Consider the following 20906-nt stretch of genomic DNA (forward strand, 5'->3'; position numbering starts at 1 on the left):
GAATAATAAACTGGAGCTAAGAAAAGAGAGACAGCATGATCTTCAACTGCATTGTCATTCATATCCTTTCAGAAAATATAATGTCATATTATAGGGTATAGCCAGAAGTCTTGTGCCATATGTTTAAAAATATTTGCTCTATTATGTCAATTTGCTTCTAAGATAATAAGTTTACAAAAATATTTTCAGTTCTTCCCTGAGTCCTACATTCCCAATGCATTCTCACTTCTTCCTTAGAGAGCAAGAAAACAAAAAAAAAGGAACCAAAAGCAGATATATGTGACATTTCCTTAGGTCTTTGAAACCATCGGATTCATAATGCCACTAAGTTCCTGATTAGATTGTTACCCATATTAAATCTTATTTAGAACTCCCTAAATATTTATGGTTGAAATAAAAAAGGCAGTTAACACAGGGAATACCTTGAAAGACTAATGCTTAATATTAAGCTATACTCAAAGTTACCATCATAAAATAATACCCTAAATATTCACATATATTTCAGTTTCTTTTCTAATGGTATGTTTGTTGTTTGTTTGTTTGTTTGTTCGATTTCTTCAGTTTCTATACCGCCCTTCAAAAAAATGGCTCAGGGCAGTTTACACAGAGAAATAATAAATAAATAAGATGGATCCCTGTCCCCAAAGGGCTCACAATCTAAAAAGAAACATAGGATAGACACCAGCAACAGTCACTGGAGGTACTGTGCTAGGGGTGGATAGGGCCAGTTACTCTCCCCCTGCTAATGTATTAATTCTTTAGGTTAAGACTTTGAACATTGGGGTTATTTCAGTATTGCACCCTATGTGGAACTCCCTAAATAATATTTGATGAAGAAAACATTAAACACAGGGAACACATTAAAGGGCCAATTAAAGAGGTATGATATGTACTTATACTCAAAGTTAGAACCTTTAAATAGATGGGGGGAAAGGGAGAAACCAGGATTAAAATCTTAAGGCTTTGAGAATTTTCCCACTCACACCCCAAAGGGTTAATTTGAAATCTTAGAAACAATGTCCAAGGCCATTCTCTCATAGGGGAGAGACTAAACAATGCCAGACTAACTTCTGAGACTAAAATAAATGGTTATCAGGTTTCTTCTAAGAGAAATCGCTCCAGTTGAAATCATTCTGTGTAGGACCTCACCATAGTTGTAGTTCCCAAAGCCAAATAGTTCTATTAATACACCCATAAAAGGTAAACAACTGAGGCAAGTAAATTTTCAAATATAGTTAAAACTTTCAGGTCCGTTCTGGTAGAATCTTCTGAATTTATCTCATAGTAAAACACATCTTAACAGTCTCTCCCCATACCGGTTAGCCCAGCCTGTCTTTAACGAGATCAACATTCAGTAAAAGTGAAAGTAATGAGGAATGAGAGTAAGGAGGAATAATAAATCTTCACCGCTCCAGCTCAGCCAAGTGATATGTATGGGAATTCTTCAAGATAAAGTCAGAGTCTCGGCATGAAAGAAGCAAACTCTTTTTCCAACACTTTCATTTCCCCCATCAGAGCTTAGATAATTAGTGGCAAAAGGTCATTGTTCAGCCATAAAACACAAACAGAAGGAATTGTAAATGAAACTGTTAGCAAAGCAAAGTATTTTAGAGTCAAGCCTCCCAGCAAGCAGGTAAGCAGAATTTTTCCACGCAGGGCTTTGTAAGACATACATATCCTGGTTATACATGTGGCCTTGCAAAACAATAAAATGAAAACACAGAATCAAAAGAAAAAAGGAAAAAAGAAGCCATACTTCTCTCCAAGTCTACCTTCTTCTCCATTCCTCTTCTCCATAGTAAATTTTTGTCTGCCAAGAAGTTCAAGGCGAGGGGTGGTGGTTTCACAAAGAGTTTTAAGTGGAGAGAAAAAAGAACAACAACAACAACAAAAAAAAGCCTGTAATGATCTCCAACGAAAGCTATAAATGGTTTAGAGTTCAAGATTAAAGTAAGAAGTAAGTAATTGCTGGGATATCTGACATTTAAAAAAAACACAACTCTTCAAGACAAAACTGAAAGCTGTTAGCATTGGAATGCTGAGATCTCCAGCCTTTGCTGCTGGTAAAGACAGCAGAAAATTGGCAAGAGCTTTCAATAAAAAGAAAGAGAGAAAGGAAAAAAACGTAGATCTGCCAAACTCACGGCTGTGGACATCTCAGAGATTTATTAGGTAAGATAAAGAGAATAGAGCAGGTCGTCTGTACTTTTGCGGTGAAATGCCTCTCTTCATTTGGTTCGATGATTGCAGAAAGGTCTCTCCAGATGTTCATCCGGGGTTTTCCAGACTTTTCAGGGTCTGAAGACACACGCACCCCAGATTCCCACCTCTGGGAGGAGGACTGAGCCCCGCACATATACCGACCTCCATCTGACTGATGGGAGGCGATAGGACCAAATGATTGTTGAAAACCCTGACAGCTGGTTTAGTCAGGAGTTTTCATTCCAGACGCCATCTTGCTTTTTTTCAGCTCCAGGCAGTTTTGGATGACACAGATTATAGAGATCCTTTCCAGACTGGTTCTTGGGTGGGCTACGGGGTTGAGACTGCTTTGGTCGGCCTGATGAATAATTTCCAATTGGCGATTGACAGAGGGAGTGTGACAGAGGGAGTGTGAGAGATCCTTTTGGATCTCTCAGTGACTTTCAATACCATTGACCATGGTATTCTGCTGGATTGCTTGAAGGAGGTGTGATTGGGTGGCATTGTTTTACAGTGGTTCCTTTCCTACTTCTCTGGCAGATTCCAGATGGTGTCGCTTGGAGACTGTTGCTCTGAAAAATGAGAGCTAAAGTGTAGTGTTCCACAGAGCTCCATACTGATTCCAATGCTTTTTAACATCTACATGAAACTGCTAGGAGAGATTGTCAGGAAGTTTGGTCTGGGATGCTATCAATATGCTGATGACCCCCAGATATATTTCTCCATACCAACTTCATCAGGAAATGGCATGACCCTCTCCCCACCCAATTGCCTGCCTGGAAGCAATATTGGGCTAGATGAGGGATGACAGGCTGAAGTTGAATTCAAACAAGATGGAGGTACTGTCTGTAGGGGGGTGGGATCTGAGAGATGGTTTAGATCTTCCTATTCTGGCTGGGGTTACACTCCCCCTAAAAGAGCAGGTTCATAGGCTGGGAGTGCTCCTGGATCCCAAACTCTCTCTGGTTTCACAGTTTGAGGGTGTGGCCAGGAGTGCTTTTTATCAGCTTCAGCTGATATACCAGATACATCCATTTCTGGAAACAAATGACCTTAAAATGGTGGTACATATGATGGTAACCTTTAGGCTTGACTACTGTAATGCAGTAGTCCCCCTCTACGTGGGGCTGTTCATAGATGTAGTCAAGCCTAAATCCCTTCTCTTGAGTATATTTCAAGACTTCTGAATGGTGACTAGAAGGGGAGGGCCTTTGGACAGGAGGAAATGGCTTTGATTCTAGAGAAACCACTAGTGTGAACTCAGACGGGTTGTAATCCTTTCTGATGTAGCACTCTCATTCTCCGTGCCCCCTCCCATCCCAGCCAATGTTGAATTGCCAGACCAGACAAACTTTGCATTTCAGCCAATAGTATGAGTCTTGTTCCCCTGGAGAGCAGACATTTGGAGCTAATTCTCACTTTATGTTTTGATATGCTGATTTCTTCAGGTGATCATTATGACTTGTCAACTTCATGTTGTGAATACTATGAGTATATCTTCTTTAGGTGATGGCAGATATATATATTTTTTCCACACCAGGGAGTCTGTTCTCAAGCCTCATCCCTGACAAAGTAAAAATAAAAACTTTCTTCCATCTGTATTATGTATTATGTGTGAGCATTTGGAATAAGTAGCCACTGCATACAATTATGTTTGATTACTTTATTGTAGCCAAAAGTAATGTGTAAAAGCCTTCAGACGTGCACTCATCATGAAGAGGTGTGTGTTTGTCAATTGCCAATCATGCTGTACAAGAGACATTTTAGGACAGAAGTTATTGATATTGATATTGCTATTTGAGTGCAATCCAGAAACATCTTAATACTTCTAATGAGGAGGGGTGGGACCATAACTGGATGATAAATTACATGTTTTGTATGTAGGAAATTCCTATGACATCTCAAGCTAAAAGCATCATACAGCAGAAGGTAGGAAAAGCCTTTACCTGACAACCTGGAGGATTATGACCTGAGTAGCTAATACTGGGATAAATAGATCAATGGTCTGACTCGATATAAGACAATTGCTAATTTTTATAGTTCACACTGCTTGCAACAGAAGAATTAGACATTTTCTTATGTTGCTCCTTTGGAATCAATGGGACCCCACAGTACCCAGTGTTTTCATACTGTGTTCCAAACCCAGGCTGGGGAATCTGTATCTTAAAAGATTTTAAAGTGTAATACTTTGAAAAAGTCACATTTAAACTAGATGCAGAAGTCACATTATTCCTCTCCCTAGTCTTCTGTTTTCACTTTATATTTTACAAAGTACACACTTCAGATGCTAGTTTGCAGACGATCAGTTAGCTGGCAAATCCTGTCATGGCAATAAAGAAATCAGCACTCTATCTATCTATCTATCTATCTATCTATCTATCTATCTATCTATCTATCTATCTATCATATTCCTATTCTGCCCAAAACTTGCATCTCTGGGCGGTTTACAATTAAAACACTTTTGCTCTCCTTTGTCATCTGTTAATGTTTAATCTTTGATTGCAGGCAGATTTTTGATTGGGAAGGCATCATCTGTCCTGTCTCACAACAATAATTATCCCTAGGTTAGATACAAGTGATTGAAGCAAATCTATTTAATTGTTGTCAGTTGGGTTTTTTGGTTTTGTTTTTTTGTAAAAAGAGTGTGAATTATGAATATATGGTTTCCACAACTTGCTTAAAGCCTGCATTTCATTCACTTTTGACTTTTTATTAAATTATGTTTCTGATATCTGGAGGTGAGACACTAAAAACCATCAGAGTATTCCCTCAAGTAATGACATATGGAGTCTGAATCCAAGCAGTTGGCTGATGTTTATTTAAAAACATTACGCTGAACTAATCCATTATACATTGTCTCCATTTTTTTAATCCTCTGATTTCTATCCAGCAGTGCATAATGTTCTAGTTGCTTTATTTAAAACAAAATAAGCTACCTGACTGTAATGCAAAGTCTTTTTATGATGTGGAGTTAAATGATTAGCTCTCTTGTATGTGGTTAACTGTCTTTGCAGCTTTGCAAATGCATGGAGCTCAGGCCTGAAGAACACATGGTTAGAGCCTGTGATGGGGAAAATTTCATGAGATGGAGAAGTCAGGGTGAAGACCCATTTGAGCAAGTCTTTCTGCACTTTGACTTAGGCCCAGATGCCTTTGAATTTGGCACCAGTGCAGTACACTTCATGCTCCTAGCAGCCTTCCCTAGCAGTTTCCCAATACCCCAAGCAAAAAAAACCCAAAACATTTTTGTGAAAATGGAGGGTATAAGCTGCACTTGAGAGGGTCCTTAGACTTAGACACAAGAGAGGGTTTATGGGTCCTGGAAATAATTGGGTGAGGTCATTCACACAATCAAAAACTGGGGCTGTTCAAACAACCGTGTGTGCAAAGTCGGGTTGGCACAGAGGAAGGCAGGGTTCAACCTACCTTGCCGCAGCTGACACTCTGAAGCCCAGGCGCCATGCAAGCCACATGCCCACACAAGCAGCGCTGCCAGGAGCAGCGGAGTTGATTCTCTGTGCTGCCCCTGGCTGTGCTAGTAAACAGAGGCCGGGACCAGTTGTCCCAGACTCCATTAATCCCACAGTGCACCGCATGCCAAGCACAGTGCACTGGGAGAACAGCCACTGGAGGGATGCTGCACTGGGATTGGATAGGGCCAGTTGCTCTCCCCCTGCTAAATATAAGAGAATCATCACTTTAAGCGGTGTCTCTTTGTTCAGTTGGCTGGGCTACCTGAATCTAGGAGCTGTGTGTGCTCCCAATTTTTGGTTGTGTGGAACCATAGTAGGAGGAAAACCTGGGTAGAAGTGATTGAAGCTGTTCTCACGACCAGCAGAAAAAGGGCTTGAGGTCTGAAGGCAGGGTTAGCACTCCAATGTGAAACCTCAGCAAGCCCTCAAACTGGGCTCTTTCAAAACAGGTTCACCCAGTTCCCAGCCCCACCTCTAAACCCAGGTGTAGCAAGCAGAGGATGTCGCCTACCCCCTCCCAGTGCTCGTGTGGAGCCACTGGACTCTGCTCGAGGCCCCCTCTCCTCCTCTTCACAGAGTTACCATAGAGCCTGGATACCAGAGTGCCCTGCAGAGCAAGCAAAATGCTCAGAAAAACCTGCCCAGCAAAAGCACTGAGCACCATTCACTTCAACCTTCTTAAAGTGGCAGGCACCTTGCAAATGAGCTCAAGGGAAAATAGGAACATACCCCCCCCATGCCATCCTTATGAGAGAGCAGCAGCCCCATCACCTGTGCAGACCCTGCAGCTACCCACCAGTTCATTCCTCCCACTGCTGCCCCCTTGCCCTTTCTAGGTGGAAACTGCACAGGTGATGGAGCTGCTGCTCTCCCCTTCCTGGCACCAGCGGGGGCGGGGGAGAGGAGGGAGTGCCTGCTTGTCCACTATATGGTAAGAAGAAGCCTGCAGCAGGGTGGCAGCATCAAAGGAGAGAGCAGCTGCCATGGGGAGAACAGCTTCCATTGGCGGGGACCCACCAGTGCTCCACTCTCAGAGGTAGCAGGGCCAGTGCACACAGCAAAGAGTGTTCCTTGCCAGTGGGTGACATTTTGGCACAAAAAGGCACAGGAGCTCAAGGCAGCAGCCATGCAGATGTTTGGCTTCAGGCAGTGCTCTCTGCACATGCTCTGAAGCACTGCAATCTGCGTGAGCTTCTCCTTTGAGGAAAGATGCTGTGGCCCCAAGTCACCCCTCTCCCACTGCACAGGGTGAGGTGCGGAGACACTGCCACTTGCTCCTTGGCTGCAACCTCTTGGAACACAGCCTCGCTTGTTTCTGCTAGCCTGCCCAATGGCCACCCTTGCCTGAGAGGAGGGAGGAGGTGGGGTGGCTGGCCAGTGAAGCCTGGCAGCCTTCAGCTGGGGGATAGGCATGACTGCAGGGTTCTGCAGGGTGGCATAGCAGGGTGAGCTTTGTGGAGAGATAAGGCAGCTTCTTCTTAAGGGAGGAGGCACAGTCCCTCAAATAGATAGGTGGAGTGCAGACGGATGGGAGAGAGAGAATCACTGGCAATGGTGCTGAGCAGCAAGGGGCATCATGGAGAGGATGGTGTGAATGTGGAGGAACTGCTCGCTTGCAGCCTGTCCACTCACCCCCTCCCCGCCGCTTGCCCGCTTACCCCCTCCCCGTCACTCACCTGCTTGATCGACCCCTCCCTGCCCACCCACTCACTCACTTGCCCATTCCCTGCCCTACTCTTCCCTCTGGCCCCAAACCTGTCTCCCTCATTCTGGCAATGAAGTGTTGGAAACCCTATGGGAGAGTCTGACAGGATGCTGGCTGGACAGCCTCACCTCCCTTGGCCCTGTGTGTGAAGCACCTGCTGCCACCTCTGTCCATTGTGTGGCTGGGGCAGCCCCTCCTTCCTTGCCAGTTGCACAGCGCTGGCTGCTTTACCTCCGAGGCAAGCTGCACTGAGGAGGTAAAAGCACGAATACATTGCAGCTGGCACAGCCCCCTACCCAGCTGCTGCTGCTGCTGCTGCTCTGCACTTCAACAACATCCCATTGCAGCCTGCCCAGACTGTAAGGCAGAGTTGCATGAGGGGGGGAAGGGATGGGGCAGCTGCAACCTAAGGGGCCAGGTGGGGGGGCTCAGGATGACACTGGGCTAGGGGCCTGGGTGTGCACCCACCTGCCTCATGCCCCCCTTAGCACACTCCTGGCCAGTGGTCAGGTGTGTGTGGGGGGGTGGTGAGTGGGAAGGTGTTCCTCATCACCTTCCCTCCTGCAAGTGCTCTTACCCTTGGTGCCCCCCATGGCAGCAGTGATGCACCCATCACTGCTGCCACAGGAGGCACCAAGGGTAAGAGCAGGAGTGGCTGCTGGGCTGACTGTCAACGGTCACTGAGGTGGACGGTCAGCCTAGCAGCTGCTCCAGCTCCACCCACCACTGCTGCCATGGCAACTAGAATACTTGCAAAGTCTGGTGGTTTGGCCTCGTGGCAGTGATGGCAGTGGCGGGGGGGCTCGTGGTGGCAGAGCGGCTCACAGCAGGGGTGCTCACATCAGGGGTGATCTGGGCACCCAAATTACCTGGGTGTACCACTGCACCTGCCCAGTCACCGTCTGCACCACCATTACAATGCAGAGGGCAGCAGTGGCAATGAGGGTGGGCAGGTGGCGGGAGACACTTTGCCACCTGCTCGCCCACCCCGCTGGTTCTGCAAGAGTGGCAAGTGGCAGCATCAGGTCAGGTGGGTGATGGGGACATAACCATCATAGGTGTGCCCCCTTGAGCTCCTCAGGCCAGCTCATGAATTGCGGTTTCAATCCAGGCTTGGCCTGACTCAAACCCAGAACGGCTTCCCTCTGTGTTGAAGCACAAGCCTCCAAGCTGAGCCAGCTCCTACTCAAGCCTGCAGTAGCAAGAGAAGGGGGTGCTGGCACCAGTGGCAAGGAAGGCAGGTGCACACTCCCTGTTGCCTGCGTGCCCTACCATCCACTGTGGCCAGGAGGGCAACTGGACTGGGGTGGTGGCATCATCGCCCTTGCCACAAGCTTAGTGCCCTAAGTGACCATTTGGCCAGCTTTAATGGGTAGGGTGGCCCAGCCCTGCATGCCTACTGAGTTAGCAGACGGGAAGATGAGGGGAGTGTGCCTTGTGCCTGAGCTGCTCGGGAATCTAGCAACTGCCTTCACCGGCCATTGCATCCGATGTGGGAGTGTGATTTCAAAACAGGCAGGGGGCATCTGCCATATCCCTCCTGATTCTGGTGTGTGTATGTGTGTGTGTTCATGTTGGCTCTTCCTTTGGGGCTGGCAGGCAGCTGCAGCTGCTCTCTTCTCTCCTTCCATCCCTGCCTTGTGAGCAGGACATTTTGGGCATCGAGACAAAGTTCAGTGCCTTTGCCAGTGCTGGGGTTGCCAGGAAAGGGTTAATTGCAGGCTACAAATCAAGGAGCTGCAAAGCGTGACTGCAGCTTGGAGCTCTCTGAGTGGTCTTCTCGGGTCGGGTTGGATGATCCCCTCTGGCCACTAGGGGGCTGCTGCTGCCAGGGGCAGGGCTGGAGGACCAACATTGCAAGCTGTGGCTGCCTGCCTTGAAGGAAACCCTGTAATGTTGATCATCAGTCTCTCATGTTCCCTGCCAAGGGCTCACCAAATGCTCATTGTTTGCTGTGAGGCTTGAAATAGGGTTACAGCTGTATGCAGGAGATTACCCTGTTTTCTGCTAGTGTGAATTGTATGTTTGGGAACTCACACAGCTCCCAAACCTGGGTAGAACACAGTTTTTGATTGTGTGGATAACCTCAGTATGTACAGTACTATCTTTTCCTGCCAGGGACCAGAGGATTTCTGTGTGAGAGAAGTTAACCCAAATTCATGTCCCCAAATATTATAAATTCTCTTGATTCTGATGTGTGCAGTCAGCAGACTATTATATAAACTGTACATAATTTATAGAACTCAACCGACAAACTAACACAAACAGTATACATCAAATGGTTTACAGCTGACTCAGAGTACTTTCACATTGTCAATTTGCCATGTGTTTAAAATGTTGTAGCATGGCAAACAACTGGGTTTCCCCCCGCTAACATACAGTTTACACTCTGTGGATTTTTTAAAAAAATAGAAATCTAAAGATCTTTCTGGATAAGCTTTCAGCGTTTTGAAAGAAGTGCTTCACATATAAACCATTAATAATGTTTCACTGAAAAAAAATGCATGCACTACATTTTGGATGTCCCCAGACTCATAAAGATATTGGGATTCCACACAGGAGTACTTCCCAGATGCCCAGTCAACATGGTGGATGGGAGAAAGTTAAGTCTGGCCAATGAAAGAGCTAGCCTTAGCCTTAAAGTTGTCAAATTTCATAAGTAAGATGTGGGAAACAAAGAGTATGAGTGATAAGTACACACAGAAAGAAGAGAATGAAACATCCTGGCAAATGCCATGGTGGTTTGACTATCCAAGGCTGCATTCGTATGTAACATGCATCCCCCCCGCCTCGCCACTTTTCTTTCAGCATTTGTAATGAGAGCTCTCTTTTTGCAGTCAGGGAGACTGCAGAGAGGAGGGGGAACTGGCTGTGAGGGCTTTCTTCTTGCTTGACAAACAGCCCGCACAGCCAATCATGCATGGAGAGAGGGATTAGCTTCCTCCCTCAACTCCAGTCCAGGTGAATGCAGCCTCCAGGGCTGCAATTGGGCATAATAGCATCATAATAGAAATGGAGCAGCAAAAGTCACTATAAGCCGAGGGTTCAAACTGGAGTCTGCTGAACGAAACCTTGAGTCACTGGACAAGTGGGACCTGAGTTGCACGCGTTTTGGACATAATTGAGTCGCTGGACAAGTGGGATTGGAGTTGCACGCGTTTGGACATAATTGAGTCGCTGGACAAGTGGGACTGGAATTGCGCACGTTTGGACATAATGGTAGGGAAACCTCTGCTCCATGCAACTCCGGTTCCACGTTACATACAAATGTGGCCTAAGAGTATTTGTTTGAAGCACCTTTTTTCTTTTATCTATCCCAAGGTAGCCACTAATTCCTGAGAATGAACAATGACTGCCAATTTAGACTGCCAGGTTTTTAGGGAAGAGCATACAGAAGAGTTTGGCAGAACTAGAGGTAATAATCCTGCAGGCTGCAAACACAACTAATAATTTAGAGCAGCTATCCAAAATAGGGTCTCCACAGTTGACAAAACTGCCTCCAATCAGAGGGTAACATTAGCTATACAATTTGGAACTACAAATAGTTTTCTCAAAAATCCTTTCTGGACTATTTCTAATATATTAATATTACTGGTAATCCAAAACATCAACTTGGACACAAACTTTGATTTCAAAACTTTAATAACTGGAGGGATTAAGCAGCCCCCACTTTTGTCCAATACAAAACAAGCACCTGCAGCAGCACTGCTTTAGCTGAAGCATAACTGCATCGGGCCATTAAAAGTCTGCAAAATTGGAAATGAATTTTGAATACTTAAAAAATTTGACTTGCTGTATCAAAACCCATTTGTAAATAGTTTCTTCGGGGGGTGGAGTGGAATCTAGTTTTATTGTAGTTTATAATAACCCACGCATTACTGCAGTAGTGTCAAAGGGCTTCCTTTTATCTTCAGGCCACGCAACGTCTGAGACAGCAACACAGATGCCCTAGCACTAAGGTACAGCACATTTCCATAACAATCCATCCTGTCATGGGCATGCTGGAAGACTCCGAGGAGTTGGAGGCAGAGACAGAGCAGACAGCAGAGGAGGGTGGGCAAGGACCAGAAGTTGCAAAGGAGAGTGGGTCCGATGCACAGGGAGTCGAAGATGAGTTAGAGCCTGGTGAGGCAGCTCTTGTGGAGGAAGTGCAACTGGTCTCAGCTATGGAGATGCGCCAGTCCAAGAGACAGCAAGAATTAAGGAGCCGCATGCCTAGAACAACAGTCAAAGCTGCTGACTCAGCAACTCTAACTTTGCAGCACTGGGTAAGATGCCTGTAACATAGCTACCCTGCTGATAGCAACAACAGTTTCCTGTGAGCTAATTGGCTGTGTTTGTGTATTACCTTGACTGTGTTTGGACCCTGGACTGTGTTGACATTGCCTGTGGACTCTGATTTGGACCCTTGCTTTGCACTCTGTTGGATTTATTGGATTGACTTGGACTGGATCTGGTTTGGAGAATTTATTCCTGTTAGATTTTGCTGTTCTGCTTCTGCCTCTGTTACGCTTCGTCTGGTTAGCCTGACATATTTACGACACATCCATCCATTCAAGGCACTAGTTATTAGCCTTAAATTCCTAGATGGCTTGGGACCTGGACAGGCTCGGACTGGCCCATAGGTCAACAGGGCATATTCCCAGTGCGCCCTACTCACGCGGTGCCCCTGCGCCCCAACTCTCACCCTTAATTACCTATTCTGCTCAAAACCTGGAGCCCTCCCCATATACATTTTGGTGCCCTCCCCACATACATTCCGGCGCCCTCTCAGTGCCCCCAGTCTGGCCCTGGACCTGGATACATTAAGGATTAACTTCTCCCATGTGTACCTGACTGTACACTTTTCTCTTCATCTGGGGTGCTCCTCTGGATACCCTTACTGTGATGGGTATTCACTAGGAGCACAGGGTTTTCAGTGGTAGCACTGACTTTGAGGAATGCCCTCATGGCCTCCACACTATGCTCCTTCAAGTTACACTGCAGCTATTTTTGTTGTGTATTTGAAGAGGGCTGAGATTGAGAGTTCTATGGTGTCTTAACTGGGATTTTTGAGTGGCTGGTTCTGGGGTTGCTGCCTTTCGGTACAGTTGCAGTGTTGAGTCTTTCTGTATGTGTATTATGTTGGTTATGTTTTATTTTGTTGTCAGCCACCTTGGGTTTCTATTATGTTGATTATGTTTTTGTTTTTTGTTAATACCTTTAGTTTGCCTATGGTGAAAAAAGCAGGTTATAATAGTTTTAGAATAATTTTTTTTTAAATAAACAAACCCCCTTTTTATTGGAATAAGGTTACAATATATAAACATAATCAATGATGATGATAATATATGTAAATATAACAAAGGAAAGAAGGAAGGAACTCCCTTAACACAGCTTAATATGATAGGATACAACCAATACAAGAGAAGAGGAAGAAAGTAATTTAAAGAGGGGGGAAAGAAAACCACTTTCTTCAAGGATATTAACTTATGTTTCATAGCACAAACAGTTCATTGAATAAATAAAAATAAATATCTGCATAGCTGTAGCTTGGAATCTGCATCTTAACCATGTGTGATGGAAAGTTTGGAAGACTGTGATTATATGATAGAAAGTGGCTTTATATACACACGTGGACAAATGTGTTGGTACCCCTCCACGAAAAAAGAACCCACAATTGTGTCTGAAATAACTTGAAACTGACAAACATAATTGGCACCCATCATTGTTTATTCTGCATTTAACAAAAATCAGACTTTGCTTTAGAGTTTTGTTGCAACAGAATATTTCAAATAATAACAGAAATGAAAATGGCATAGACAAAAATGATGGCACCCTTAAGCTAATATTTCATTGCACAACCTTTAGAGCAGGGCTTCACAACTCAAATGCCCTGGTGGGCCAGAACCACCCACAACTTGGTGTACATGGGCCAAGGTCAAATTTTTAGCACATTATTACATTAAAAATGAAAATATTATTAGTTACTTGTGGATCTATTCCCCCTGTCAATGGACCACTGTCCCCTCTAACAGGGATTCCCAGATGTTGTTGACTACAATGCCCAGCATCCCCAGATGTAGTGGCCTTTGGGGATTATGGGAGCTGTAGTCAACAACATCTGGGAAATCCCTGTTAGAGGGAACACTGCAATGGACCCATAGTTTCAACCAAGGATAGAGACCAGAGAATAGGTCCTGTCCCCGCTCAATCAGTGGGGCCCCTAGAGTGAATGCCAGCCCCAAACAATTGTCAGGTCCTCTCCTCTCCCTAAATTGTTGTTGCTTTCAGGCAGCAATGCTAGACATGCTTTCATGCGAGTAAGCCTCACTGGACACACCATGGAGCATATTTCTGAGAAAGCATGCACAGGAAGGTGCTATAAGGCAGTTTCCAAGTTCTGTGGTGCTTCAGGATACCTGGGGGTCAGTAATCTGGCCCCCAGGCCGTATGTTGTGCAGGCCTGCTTTAGAGGCAATCACTGCAATCATGTGCCAATTACGTTTGTCAGTTTCAAGTTATTTCAGAGACAATTGTGGGTTCTTCTTTTTTCGTGGAGGGGTACCAACACATTTGTCCATGTGTGTATATAGTAGGGTTGTACAATATCAAATGTTGAACTGTTGAGATCAGTCTTCATGGTAAGAAAGTCCACTAAGCAATTAAATGTTTAGAAATGGATTTGAAGCATGAGGTGAAGGAACAAAATGGCAGATACCAGGACTTGGAAGACACCTGCTGGCGAAATCCAACCTTTGCCATATGTTCCCATTCCCACAGAGACAAGACACCCACTATCTCTTCCACTCTTATATGGACTGGGAATTCTCCCACACCTAGATAGTTTCTGTTATTTTGGCACAGCTCAGCTGGGTGAGATTAATGGATAAATAGCTAAATTATATTTCAACAATTTAAGCATTTAACATTAAATGTTATCAAATGCTTGCAAAGTTAGGGCTAGGAAAGACCATTGTCTGAAACTCTGGGGATCTGCTGGCAGTCAGTGTAGACAATACTAAGGTAGATGGCCCTTTATTAAATGTTAAACTGCCCAGAGACACAAGTTTGGGGTAGTATAGGAATGTAATGTACTGTAATGTAATGTAATGTAATAAATAAATAAATAAATTTGCCCTAATATGTAATAGATAGATAGATAGGTAGATAGATAGATAGGGGGAAAAATACATTTGCCCTAATATACATATCTGGCCTTAAACGTGTTGGGTAGTTCTAGCTCCTGCATTATTCCTAATTGCCGTGGAAATACATTTTATAATTTTTACAATCATTCTGCCTATACAATATTTGCTTTTGTGCCCCCACCCACACTTTCATTAGTGCTTTAATCCACTTGGCTGTCTGCCTATCACCTGTCTTTCTCTTCTCTGTCTCATGTATAAACACCTTATGTTGTAACAATATCTGCAGAGTTTATTTTTAATTAGATTTTATTTTAATCTGCTGTGGGATTTCAGTTTCTGATTCTGTTCATCTTCATGCGGAACTCTTGTAGCTGCTTTATCTCGGGGACAGAACTTTGCCAGCTGCAGAGCTAAGACCATCTTCCACTCCATAGTTTCAAAGCAGATGGGCTATAGCAAAAAAATAAGTGTTTTTCAAAGTTCATATATTTGCAGTTTGGTTTAGTAAGGAGGGGCTTACAAGATCAAACAGGAACTTTTCCCTCCAAAAGGTTACTTGTTTCTGTCACTGTAGAATTGTGGGGGAATCACAATTTCCACAACAAAGCAGCAGAGAAGAGTGATCTGGGTTCCTAAACCCCTATTTACTACCCAATGTTTGACTTATATGCAGCCCAGTTTATTAAAGGTTCAACACATGCTTGTCTTTATAGAGTCAATATCCATTGGATTGGAGCCTTAATAATATTGTATATGGATCAAGCTACAATATATTTTGTACTTGATAACCTGAAAAACAACATCCAGCACTTCCTTTCCAAATTCATATGCAGGACGACATTCTCACCACATAAAGCATGCATAAAGTTGGCGTCTGGAGCCTGACACCTCTGACAATTAACATAATGAATGCCATAAATTCTGTTAATTTTAAGTGGAGCGAGGTATCATTTATATAACAGCTTGTTTGCTCTCAAATTCAAGGAGTATGTAAAATATTAAATAGATTGGAAAATATGAATTCTTTGTTTCTCTGTAATATTTTACTGAGATTGTTTCTTAAAGGCATCACCTCTTGAGATTTCTTCTAAAATGCAATTATACAAGTATATGAACAAATTAAGCTGTCTTATACTGAGTCAGGCTATTGGGCCATCTACCTTAGTATTGTCTACACTAACTGGCAGCAATTCTCCAGAGTTTCAGACAATGGTCTTTCTTAGCCCTAACTTTTCAAGCAGAAGGAGAGGCTGTCTTCTTCTTTAGCCTCTCAGCAATGGCTGTTCTCCACTTTAAATAGTAATTCTTAATATACTTCATATACTTTAGATAGTAATCCCTTATTACTGAAATTCTTATCTATGTACTGTAGTGAGGCTAAAGCAAACTTAATTTGCTTTAAATTGGAGCCAAATTTCTAAGCATTAGTGAGCTTCAAGTATTTGGAAGAGAACTAGAACTATGTAACCAGGGATGGATTAAGCTTTTTGCTGCCCGTAAGCAACCAAGGATTTCCTGTCCCTCTCTGTCTTTTATATATGAAGTTGCTCCCGCCCCTGCCCCCCACCCCCAGCCTGCTGAGAGAAGCAGAGGAAGCCTCGCTGAACACAAACTGACTCATCTCTCTCTCACACATAATTTGCCATCCCTCAACATGCCCCTCAAAATTTGCCACTGTAGGCAAATGTCTATGTGTTAAGTGTCTTTGCCTATGTGTTATTCCACATAGTGTAACTCCACCACTTTAAAAGGGGTGCCTTATTTGGGCTAGAACCATTGAAAGCTGGGTACAGTTTGAAATGGCATTTGCTTCAACACGCCGGCTACTAACCCTCAATATAAGCGGCCCATCCTCCTTCTCAAGCAAAAAAACCCCCAAACCCTTACCTTTATGAAAGCAGAAGAGGTAAGAGGCAGCAGGAAGGGCTCACTAGACTGGTGCCTAACTTCAGCACATACTGAGAACATCATCTCCTGCCAGTATCATCAGACTAGTGCTTTCTCCAGGTAGACAATACTACACATCATGAAAGGAAATGAGGGCCCTGAACATGCACAAGAATGTCATTTCCCCCTCAAGGCGGAGTTGTGAAAATTAGGGGTGTGCATGGTCCGGTGCACCCCCGGTCTGGCACGGGGGGGACTGTTGCTTTAAGCGGGGGTGGTGGTAGTACTTACCCCCCCCCCACACCGCTCTTCCCCTTCCGGCGCTAGTCAGTTGAAAAATCTTCTTGGGGCGGCAGAGTTCCTCCCTGCCACCCTTGCCCCCGTCATTGTTTCAAAAAGCCTTGAACGCTGCCCCCGTCGTTGTTTCTAAAGCCTTGAACAGAGACGAGCGCTAGCGGCGTGCATGCGCCCTGCGCAGTGCGCGCTCGTCTCTGACGATGCCGCCTGCGCGCCGTGATGTATGCGGTGCGCGCACCGTGACGTATGCGGCACACGCGCGGCAGCGTCAGAGACGAGCGCGCACCGCGCAGGGTGCATGCGCACCGCTAGCGCTCGTCTCTGTTCAAGGCTTTAGAAACAACGACGGGGGCAGCATTCAAGGCTTTTTGAAACAACGACGGGGGCAGGGATAGCAGGGAGGAACTCTGCCGCCCCAAGAAGATTTTTCAACTGACTAGCGCCGGAGGGGGAAGAGCGGCGGGGGGCGGGGGGGTAAGTACTACCACCACCCCCGCTTAAAGCAACAGTCCCCCGCCCAGCCGGACTGCCGGACCTCCGGACCAGTCCGGCGGTCTTTTGAATTGTGCCAGACCGAACCATGCACACTCCTAGTGTAAATCTGTCTAATGAACCCTCTATGCAGCTCATTACTCCCTCAGAAAGGGAAGATTTTTTAAAAAAATCTGCAAATTGGAGAAACCATATAAAAGACATTTGAGTTCTGCAAGTATTTCTGTTTAATGCTAAAAATAACCTCTTGAAATTTGAATATTCAACAAGAATGTTCACAGAAATTCATGGTGTCCTGCAGGGGTGGGGCAGACATCACTACTAAAAAATGGAAAAAATCTTTTTATTGAAAAACAAACTTATAGTTCAGCTTTCCCAGCTTTCCCAGTGGAACCACTTTAAAACAAAATTAAATATGAAGTACTAAATTTTAATGCTGTTAGTAACAAAACTGACAACATGTAACAAAACACAAGGTATTAACTGAAAATGTCTTGCAGTCAAAGTTATTGTTATCTAATAGTGGAAAGCTAAAGGACTTTTTTTAGTATCGAAATGAATGAGGATAGTTTTGCGTGAAACCAAAATGGAAAAGCTGACGTCTTGGTGTGTATACAAGTATGAATTTCAATAGACTAATAAACCTGTGGTGACTCTTTGTTCTATGTTGGAATGATCATCATAAACATCTTCTCATAGATATAATTTTTTTTACTGTTTAGTAAATTATTATGTACTTTTTGATCAGGATTTATATATAATAAAGTTTTTATATTAAAAAGAAATCTATGGCACATCTCAAAATTAATAGTTTATGCCCCATTGGTTGTGTCATGGTTAATTTTATCTGGATCATACCTATTATCTATGGGATGCAAGGGTTGCATTCCAACCCAACACTAGAGGTTAAATGCAAACTCTGACTTCCATGAGCAGAACAACTTCATTTTGTAGGGGAGCAATACCTCTTCCCTTTTCTAGCCAATGAACCCCAAAATTATAATTCAGAGGGTTGAAAAACCCTCAAAACAGACTGGCATGGGGGACAGGAAATGAAGGAGGGGAGACAGAATTTTGATACCAATTGATACCAATTTCAGAGAAAGTGGGGCTGCTGCTGAAAAGAGAAGCACTGCATCAAGTTTCCCCATTTAAAATATATCACAATCTTTATCCTGACTTGGTAAAAACAGTACGTGCATTTTCCAGACTCCTGCTCTCAGGGGATGCTGGCTTCTTTCTTGTGGCATATGGAAAATACACCATACGTTGAAATGGATGTTATAGAAAGGGAAAGAACTCAATGTGTGAATACCATTTGGGGGAAATGCCCTGTGTTCCTTGTAAGTTTAGTTCTACACTGATTATCTATGAACAACAATGAAAGTGACAGAGAAGCTACTCTATCTTATGAATGGATCCAGTATGCCTTCCGTTTCCTACTAATGACTCTTGTTATATAGACTGAAACTCAAGTCACCCTATTTTACCCTGACTTTATTATTTGTAAGGAGAGCTTTGGTAGGGTTAATTCCGAGAGGGAGCCTGAACTGCTAAATCAAAATAGGAATTCCTCTACTATTCTACAGCTCAAAAGAATCCTTGTAAAATGCATGATTGTGGCCTAAGGACATTTTTATATCAGTGTGTGAGGGTGGTTTTTATTTGCAATAATTTAACTTTAAGGGATGAGCAAGCAGGATAAATAAGTCTTATTCTACTTGGAACTATGTTCCTGTCAACAGCTAGAGAGTGACATGTTTACTGAGCAAAATACCTGAACAGAGCAGCCTTGTGTCACCATAATTCACCTGAGTGTAAGAGGTTGCACCATAATCTTATATGTACTTACCTGGGACTAATTTCTATTCAAATGACTTCGAAATATCATTCATTGGATCAAGTTATGCCAGCAATAATCTGATAGGAGTTGGAAATTGGTGTCTGAGTCAAGTCTCCCTCTTATTTGTCATTTTTAATATATCCTGGAAGCAGGGGCGTACCTAGGGGAGAGGGGTCCCGTGTTCATACCTCTCTCAGGCGGCCCCCCAGAGTGAGGGAGACAATGAAGAAAATAGGGAGGGATGGACCTGGAGGGCCCTCAGGAGCTGGGGGCCCGTGTTTTTTGAACCCTTTCGTTCAATTATAGCTACGCCCCTGCCTCGAAGTGATTAAAGAGGGAGTGGCTGTCACAAGTAGATTTTCCAGAAGTATCAGACCAGTCAATGTTATAAATGGGATGTTGGACTAGATGAACCTTTGGTTTGATATGGACAGGTCAGCATTTTACATTCAAGCAGTTCCTTGTACGATTAACAATTGATAGGTCTAAGCCGGTCATTTATTTATTTGTTTATTTTTTACATTTATATCCCACTCTTCCTCCAAGGAGCCAAGAATGGTGTACATGGTTACATTTATCCCACAAAAATCATGTTAGATATGTTGCATAGGAACACAGGAAGTTCCCTTATACCGAGTCAGACCATTGGTCCATCTAGCTCAGCATTTCTACAATGTCTGGCAGCAGCTCTCCAAGGTTTCAGGCAGGAGTCTTTCCCATCCCTACCTAGAGATGCCAGGGACTGAAGCTGGGACCTTCTGCATGGAAAGCAGATGCTCTAGCAATGAGCTACATTCCCATCCCCAAGGGACACATGGCTTAAGAGTGCAAGAAATCCCTATCAAAAATACCCCATGCTTCTTTTAGAGATAGTTGAGAGGAAAAAATGGAAGAAGTGAAAAAGAGGAAATTGTTGGTCTTGAGTACTGGACATCCTCTAGAAGCAAAAGATGCTGGGCTACACCAGTAGTGTTCTGTTAAAGTGGCCTTTCCATGCCAGCAGTTGGATCGAGACTAATTCTGGAGCAATCATTGTTAGAAAGGGCTATAGCACAGCCACCACAAGCACCCAGTCTGTTCTGTTCTGGAGACACAGAAGTCAATTAATCAGACTTCTTATAATATAGACACATGGGCGGAGCCACCATTGAGCGTACAGGTTCAATGAACATGGGCCGCTGTCAATCACGGGCCACGCCTGGTGCCCCCACCATGCCCCTGGATATGACATCAGATGCAGGGGTGCAGCTTTGCTTACAAACGGGGCCGCATTCCCACTTGAGAGCAAATACCAGCCAGCGCTGTGTTTGCAGCGTGGCTGGGAGCTGCTCTCCATGCCTGTAAAAGCAGGAAGAGCATTTCTGGCCATGCTGTGAACACAGTGCTGGCTGGTGGGGGAGAAGCTTTGCTCACAAATGGGGCCGCGTGCCCCCATTTGGGAACAAATACCATCTAGCACCACATTCACAGTGCAGCCAGGAATACTCTCCCTGCCTTTAAAGGCAGGAAGAGCAGCTCCTGGCCACACTGAAAATGCAGCACTGGCCAGTATTAGCTCTCAAATGGAGAACGTGGCCCTGCTTATACTCAAAGCCACACACCCTGCATATGACGTCAGACGTAGCAGCATCTGACATCAGATGCAAGGGGCATGGCGGGGGCATGGAGCAGGGAGTGTGGCGGGGGGAGCCGCTGCGGCGGGAGGAACACGGGCCACCAGCTAGCTTTCTCTGCCACTGCATAGATGTATCAATATTATTATTTCTTGTTTACACAGTCAGACAGGTGTTATTGACTGGTTTGTTGTATCCAGACATCGAGTCCTTCCCAAGGACCTGGGATGGCTGAATTTATTGTCAATGGTTATAGATATCGTC

This window comes from Hemicordylus capensis, chromosome 3, assembly GCF_027244095.1.
Source record: "Hemicordylus capensis ecotype Gifberg chromosome 3, rHemCap1.1.pri, whole genome shotgun sequence".
In the NCBI taxonomy this organism is placed as follows: Eukaryota; Metazoa; Chordata; class Lepidosauria; order Squamata; family Cordylidae; genus Hemicordylus; species Hemicordylus capensis.